General features: G+C 36.1%; 1 protein-coding gene and 1 long non-coding RNA gene across 2 annotated transcripts in view; both read left to right on the forward strand.

Moving 5' to 3' along the window:
• The window catches only part of LOC129743136 (patronin-like), a 249133-nt gene that overhangs the window by 123775 nt on the left and 117335 nt on the right, over positions 1-8023 (forward strand). The gene's annotated exons all lie outside the window — the stretch shown is intronic.
• On the forward strand, positions 1752-2990 carry LOC129746616 (uncharacterized). Its single transcript, XR_008737326.1, has 3 exons — positions 1752-2019; positions 2096-2407; positions 2474-2990. It is a non-coding gene; the product is annotated as an uncharacterized LOC129746616 (long non-coding RNA).

Genomic DNA, 8023 nt, shown 5'->3' on the forward strand with positions numbered 1-8023 from the left:
GTCCAATAGTGAATTATCGCCTTAGATAAAAAAAAAAACTTGAATAAGGTATTTCCCAGCTTGTCAAACGATCAGCTGATTCCTCATTGTTTACAAGTTTTGTTTTGGAAATCTTTTGTCCACTGAATAACAACAACATTAAGCATATTCAATAGTGTTCTTATCAGGTAGATTTGAGTTTTTTTTTAGATTCATCGTAGGTATTTCAAACTGATTTTTATGTGAAATTTCTAACTGAAAGCGAAAATTTAATTTGAACAAAAAAATACTGTTTCGCAAAATCAATGAAAAAATCTTATCTTTAAAATTCAAAACAAAAATCAACTGTGATGGTATGATTTTTCAAAACTAAAAATATAAAAAAGCGGACCATGACGTCTGTCTCAGGAAATTAATTACCTGATATCAAAAACACACGTAATTATCTGAAAATAAATCCCTGCGTAAAAATTTAATGTCGTGCAATAATAAGTCTGTTCAATGAAGTCTAGCCGTAACGGGTCAAAATAAGTAGAAATGGATTGACAGTTGATCACCTGTCTTTTTCCTATTGGGATTGGGCCTGCTAAAAAGAATAAAGCCTGCTCTTTATTGTCAATTGCATGAATTTTTAGACTATTGAGAGAATCTGATTTGACAGGTAACAATCCCGCACTCACTAACACCATTACATTCTTTATATAAACTATCATGTGCTAAAAGTTGAAAAGGGACTATCTGAAAAAAGGACCAACATCAGAGTTCAGTTACTTCAAATTATTTCTACCAAAAAATCAACTATCATACGCACCGTTGCTGTCTTCAACAAACTGCGCAGATTGCACCTATTTAGACCCCCGTGCAAATAATTTGCGCGCAGTAAAATCTGCTCACAGTCCTATACATAGACAATGACACATATCGATATTCTTTACATCTTTGGATAAAATTGAATTGAAAACAATTGCGACTGGTGTGTCAGTAAAAATGGTCAGTGAATCCATAATTTTTTGGCTAATTTTTCAGTAATTCGAAAAACGCCAGACTAATGCATGATTTATTTGTTCCACTTACATTCTTGTACCCGGATGTACAGAATGCATTCTGTTTTCTGTTCGTTTCTTTTCATTTGTTGATCGGTCAATTTTCGTTATCAAACTCCTTGGTTCGCATTTCATAATAATTTTCGCCAAAACAATAACGATTATGCCGTTTGGAAATGTGATTCGAAAATCAGAAGCGAGCAACGGCTGGTTTGAAAAACTGACACGGATTGTCTATGTGTGCGTCAGTGCGAAAATATTTCTGCGTGGAAATTATTTGCACAGGAGTCTAAATAGGTGCAATTTCCGCAATACTCTTACACAGATTTCCATAAGAATGACAGCTAATCGGAGTGAAATTGGAGTGAAGGCTATTTCTCTCTCTGTTTAACACACGAGAAATCGTATACCGGGACTGCGAGCGCGCCCATCGCCCATTGACTTCGACCGATTTCTACCAGGTCGAAACGAATCCTGCTGCTGAGTTGGATCGGTTTCGACTAGTTGCAACTTGCTCCATTGAACAACGATCTTACTAGTTTGGACCAAAACAATGGCTCATTGAACATCTACCAGAAATCGGTTGAAACCATTTATTACCTATAGGTATACCATTGAACGAAGCTAATGCTCACTTCTTATAGTTTTCGATAATGACAATGTGATTTAACTCAGTGTTCAACCAATCAGTCAATCAAAGAGAATTAAAACAAAACAAAAAAAACTTCCGTGCCGGCTGCTGATCGAATGTTTCGTCGGCCACTCGGAAATCAGCCAACAAAAACCCCTGTGCGTAAGTGTACCAGGAAAAGTGATCCGTTGTCGAGCAAAATCCGTGGCCTGATAGTCCCTACAAGAAGTTTAGTACGGAACTGCTTGTCTGTAGTTTACCGTTTCAGTCCTTGGATCTTAGATTCCAAAGGTCTGTTGTGTTTGAGTCTCATGGAAGTGGAAAGAAAAGCTATTGGTGAAGGACAGGAGCAGAAGGACCGAAAAGGTAATATTTTTTTATTGTGCAAATGCAGCTGTTGCCGATAAACAAGAAATCCTGATATTCCTTTATCTTGTTCCAGATGAGCCTACCAACTGCACTCGCTCGTTAGCAAATCTACATCTAAGGGGCAGTTCGTATTCTGCCGGGTTGCTGTTGGAGCGATGGCTACCGTCAACGACCTTTTCCGGCACGAAACTATCATCTGAGTGTACTAGACGACATGCAAAATACTAACAAAGTAACTCCTTAGTGATTTATCACGAGGATTTATCAAGAACATACCTAATGGATACCTTAGCTAATGGAACTTAATGGATACCTTAGCTTCAGCAGGTTCGGCTAATATTCAGATTCCAGATGCTGCTGAATTTTTTCAAGTGTTTCATAAAATGTAAGTCCTTTACTTGTATTTCGTTCAATCAGATCCAACTTATGTTTTTCTTTGATCTGTCCGCAGCTCTAACTATCCTTGAGCTAAATTCTATGATCGGGATGTTTGCAAAAAAAAAAACTTCGTTAGCAGAATTGGAGCGCAGAATAAAGAATGGCAGGAGTCGAAAAATAAAGAGAAGGATATCGATGAAGAAATGGAGTAAGAATCGAAAAAGATTGATTCAACAACTACATCTGCGGACAAGTGGATCGACGTTGACTTAATAGTAGGGTAACGGACTTATTTTGGACCAGGGGACCTATTTTGGACCACCTTGTCTAGCTCTCTTATAAAGCAACTAATTATGAAAAATTTTAGTGCATTGAATTGAGTGCCCGAGCTTTAACTATATATGTTTAAAAAATATGATTAGTTGCTCCGTTACCCTAGCGTTGTAGGCTTAAATTACTTCATATCTATCAAAAGTTAATTATGTGCAGCAATGTGTATAATAGTTGCGAAATCATAGAAGCTACAATGGGCAATGTTAAATCGTGTCAGGTTGAAGACATTTGATTTTAGTAACATTCTGATTTATGTATGGTACCCAATTCTTTCTCTAAAATAAATTTGGTCATTAATTTAAAATGATAAAAAAAAATCACTTTGTTGTAAAAGCTTCCAAATTATGTGATCCTGATAATCGTAAAATTCGTTTGTTTTAGTTTTGTCTGTGAACTAGTTATTGTAAAAAAAATTTAAGAAAATCATGACAGTTATGACTTTTTTCTGTTCAATAAAATAATTCCTCTTAAATATGTTTCTTTTTATTTGATTCGGAAATAATATAAAAAATTACAGTTTCAAAATTATTGAAAAAAAAACGAAAGATTTGTTAAGGTAACATGTTTTAATTGGTTCGAAATTTCAACCCCATGTTTGATTTCGCTATTTTTTTGGTTTTACTTTTCATTTAACGAAATCACCCCTCTACTGCAAAAGTTATGAAAGTTATGAAACAAAAGATAAATCACAAAAATTCTTGTTCAAACTCATCAATAAAATAAATGTGATGGGCTTGGAGCGAAAGTTATATACAAGTGTATAAAACCTACAAATACAGTTTACGTGTTGCGCATTTTTCCATACATTTTTGATAATTTATAGTTTTTAATCGAACAAAAACGTTATAAAAAGAAATCTTCATCAAACACAGTTTTAAATAGAAGGAATACTTTAGCATTATGAACTTAAAATTGATCATTTTCGGACTCATACCCCTTTATCTTCAAAAAAAGCATTGTGTATTGTAAGTTTGTTTTTCTTTATTGATTTTTTTCAATAAGGCCGGAACAAATATCAAATCCTTCTTTTGTCACTCGGAGTTGGAACATCGCGAGGGGGGGACAATAAAAAATAATGCAAAAAACAAATAAATTGGAATAAATTGCACGAAAGCTTGTATGCAACCAAGTTGCATAGAATATCATTGCACAAAACCCAAAAAACAAGTATTTTTTATCGAAAAATTCAATAAAATCAAGAATACAAAAGGTGGAATAACTTCCATTTTCCAAAATTTGTTTTTTTTGTCTTGTAATCTTTTGGATTCTTGATTTTTTTTTTCGAAATTTACATTAAATACTTCAATCTTTATTTATTTCCCCCTTCGGGTTTTTGAAAATTTCGATGGGGGAGGGGGGAGGGGGGTGACAAAAGAAGAAATTGATATTTGTTCCAGCCTAATTATTTTTGTCAACTCTACTAATCCTCGTTTTGCCCTCAGTTTGCTATTGCATGAAATCTTTGTTTTTTTTTTTGGAAAAAATAGCTAACTTCAGATAGTGAATTTTGAAAAGGGCAAATGCGCTGAATGTTGACAAACCTAGTTATCAGCAGCAGGGTAAAAAAGTACGTTCAAAGACGTATATTTGATTATATAAAGGTATCTAAAAATAATTAATTTTGGAGAAACGAAGAACAAAAATAGTATTATTGCTGTGAGCATATGGAGCCGTCAAACTTTCAACGCATTTTTCTCGAAACAGTTATGTTGGCGCAGTAGCTTCGAGTTTGCTGTTTGTTTTCAGTTCTATTTAATTTTCAACTCCCAATTGAATCTGAAATTTGGATATCAAATCATGCTATCATTTTGGTCTCACTTTTCTGCTCTATCATAATAGATGAAATCCTTTAATGCCCCTTTATGTTATCCTGGAAAAAACCAATCACTCAATTGAATCTGTTTTTTAATCATAAAAAATTGAATACCAAATCATGCTATCATTTTGACCTCACTTTTCCGCACTATCATAAAAATGAAACCTTAATGATGCCTCTTTTTGTTATCCTGGAAAAAACAAAACCAAATAGTGCTTTCATTTTGGTCTCAATGCCTTATTTAGGTATTAGTTAGTCATCATCTTTCGAAATATTGATGCTCAAATGAAACCTTATTTTGCTATTGGGAAAAATGCGATACTTAATTATGCTATCATTATGGCATTGATAGCTCATTTTGGTTGATGTTTGCTATCGATTCGGGCATCAAAGTCTGCTCGGGTAGGGATTATTGAGAGAATAATGTGAAAATGAACATTAAACATCAAGATTACATGAGTAAAAAAAGATTCATGTTAAAATTCTCCACGTTGCTGCTACTATTTTAATTTTATACACAACAAACAACGTAATTCGGTTGACCTTCTGTGGCAGCTCATTAACATTCCACGCAAAAGTAGCTACAGCTAAAGCTATCATTAAATCCAATATCAACAAGTAACTTGAGGAGACCATTCGAGGCTTCACGCATCGGTAACGTTTCTTCCTCTTTCGGAACTGCCTGAACAAAACGTCAGGGAAACCTCTGGCTCTGAATGACGTTCATTGCGTTCTTGTAGCCATCACGGCCCCACTATCAACATTTCACTCGGGTGCTTTATTTTCGAGAGGATATGTTAGCAGGAAGAGTTATCTTACCGCCTGGACCACAGAAAGTTTCAATCGCATTTTTTCACAAACTGTGTATTGTCTGCAATTTCCACCTATCGTAAAGCTATAAATACCGAAAAAAACAATTTCCTCAAATTAAATCAGTTTAACCAGTCAAAACATCAGAAAGATGTTTGCCATTCTGCAGATCAACCGACTGGTGCGGTTAGAAACTGCTGATTGAATCAGAAATTTCAAATAAAAACAATCGAGACGGTCCAGAGTACGAAACTGCACTTGCACGAGTTCCGTCGAATCCAAAACATAATCAATGAATGGGTGCCCCGGGTTTCAATTTCAATCCTAAGAACCCGTCTGATGGTTTGATTGTTGTGTGTCGGATCGAATTGCTTCTCTGGTAGAAAATGTGACGAAGATTTGTAGCAGACAAAACTTTGTTTGAAGAATGTTAGAGTGGGTTTTGAATTTTATCTTGGTAACGTTAAAAGTAATATTGCTCATTTTCATTAGTTAGCAGTCAAGGGCAGGGCCTGTTCAAAAAGTGTTGAGACTACTTGAGGGTCTTTAAGTCAAGGGGATTACTTGGCCGAAGGTATTTATCATCAAGGAAATGAGTCTCTAGAACCTCTAAAGACAGACAGGAGAGTGTCTTTACGAAAAGGGTCAAAAGGCCAATGTTCAAGAAAAAAAAATTTCCAGTATGTCAAGGGCGTCTTGTTCATCTCTAATTCGAAATTCTTTAGGTTTAGGCCAAGGTTCTCTAGGCCAAGTATCTTTCGGCCAAGATAAAGTATGTCTATGCCGAAAGTCTTTTTGGTCAAGGTAAAGGATCCCTAGGCCGAGTGTTTCTAGACCCAAGAACTCTAGGCCAAGAATCTCTGGTTCAAAGGTCTCTAGGCTGAGGCTCGTTGGCCAACGATCTCTAGATCGAGAGTCTCTAGAACACGGTCAATGTTGACGAAGGATCTCTGGCCGAGTGTCTTTAGGTCAAGAGTTTCTAGTTGGAGGACCTCTAAGATGAGGGTAATAAGCTTTAGGTAAGTGTTAAGGTTAAAAAAAGTTAGGTGCTCAGATTTCTAGGTCGGGGTTTCTAGGCCAAGAGTCTCATGTCGAGGGAGATTACGTTTAAGTTTTTGAGACCAAGAAGCGAAGTGAGAGTTTCTAAGTAGAACGTCTCTAACTCGAGAATCTCTAGTCCATGAGTTCAAGTGTTTTCAGGTTTAGGTTCCCAAGGGCGGAGTGTTTCAGATAAAGGTTAAAGTTCTAGGCACGCTTGCATTCACACTTCCTGATGCATATCACTTTTTGATCCTTAAATCCGGCTCGTAGGACCAAATGTTCAGGATTGCCCGTGACGGTTTTTGCGATAGCATAAGACTTTAGAGGACTGTATTTTAACTTTACTAACAACTATAAATTGAACTTCGACACACTCTATTACTATGGCCAATCTGGCCTCCGACATGACTCTTTAAGGCCTTCAACACTGGTCATCCTGGCCTCTGACCTGGTCCCACGAACCGCTTACTCAGTGTTCCTTGATCTATAATGGCTGGTCGGGAAAAGAGATTGAATCAATGATCCGCTTTGGCTCGACCCTTGTGTTAATCGTCTTCGATGTCGATGATACCCGATGTTGATAGCGCGCATAGATGCTGTTGAAGCTAGCAGCGTGGCGATGTACTACGGGGCCCTTTTGATTCAAATAATGGTTCAATTGGACCTACTTGTTCCCAGAACAGCAAAGAAAATGGCTTTGGACCTATGTTTGTTAGGCATAAAATCTTCAAACCGAGGGACTTTTAGTCAAGGCGTTTGATCTCGAATCAACCAATTCTCTGGGCCGACGAATAAGGCTCTCAGTCAAAACATAGTTTCTAAGGCTAATATTTCTATTCCGAGGATCTCTAGGCGGAGGGTGCTCCAGGTTTAGGTTCTTTGGCGTCTTTCGATCAAGGTTAACGAACTTTAGGTCGAGGATAACTAAGTCACGAGTTTCTAAGTAGAGGATCTCATGTGAAGAGTGTTTTAGTTGAGAAGGATATCGATGAAGAAATGGAGTAAGAATCGAAAAAGATTGATTCAACAACTACATCTGCGGACAAGTGGATCGACGTTGACTTAATAGTAGGGTAACGGACTTATTTTGGACCAGGGGACCTATTTTGGACCACCTTGTCTAGCTCTCTTATAAAGCAACTAATTATGAAAAATTTTAGTGCATTGAATTGAGTGCCCGAGCTTTAACTATATATGTTTAAAAAATATGATTAGTTGCTCCGTTACCCTAGCGTTGTAGGCTTAAATTACTTCATATCTATCAAAAGTTAATTATGTGCAGCAATGTGTATAATAGTTGCGAAATCATAGAAGCTACAATGGGCAATGTTAAATCGTGTCAGGTTGAAGACATTTGATTTTAGTAACATTCTGATTTATGTATGGTACCCAATTCTTTCTCTAAAATAAATTTGGTCATTAATTTAAAATGATAAAAAAAAATCACTTTGTTGTAAAAGCTTCCAAATTATGTGATCCTGATAATCGTAAAATTCGTTTGTTTTAGTTTTGTCTGTGAACTAGTTATTGTAAAAAAAATTTAAGAAAATCATGACAGTTATGACTTTTTTCTGTTCAATAAAATAATTCCTCTTAAATATGTTTCTTTTTATTTGATTCGGA

The sequence above is a fragment of the Uranotaenia lowii genome, chromosome 2 (genome assembly GCF_029784155.1).
Source record: "Uranotaenia lowii strain MFRU-FL chromosome 2, ASM2978415v1, whole genome shotgun sequence".
NCBI lineage: Eukaryota > Metazoa > Arthropoda > Insecta > Diptera > Culicidae > Uranotaenia > Uranotaenia lowii.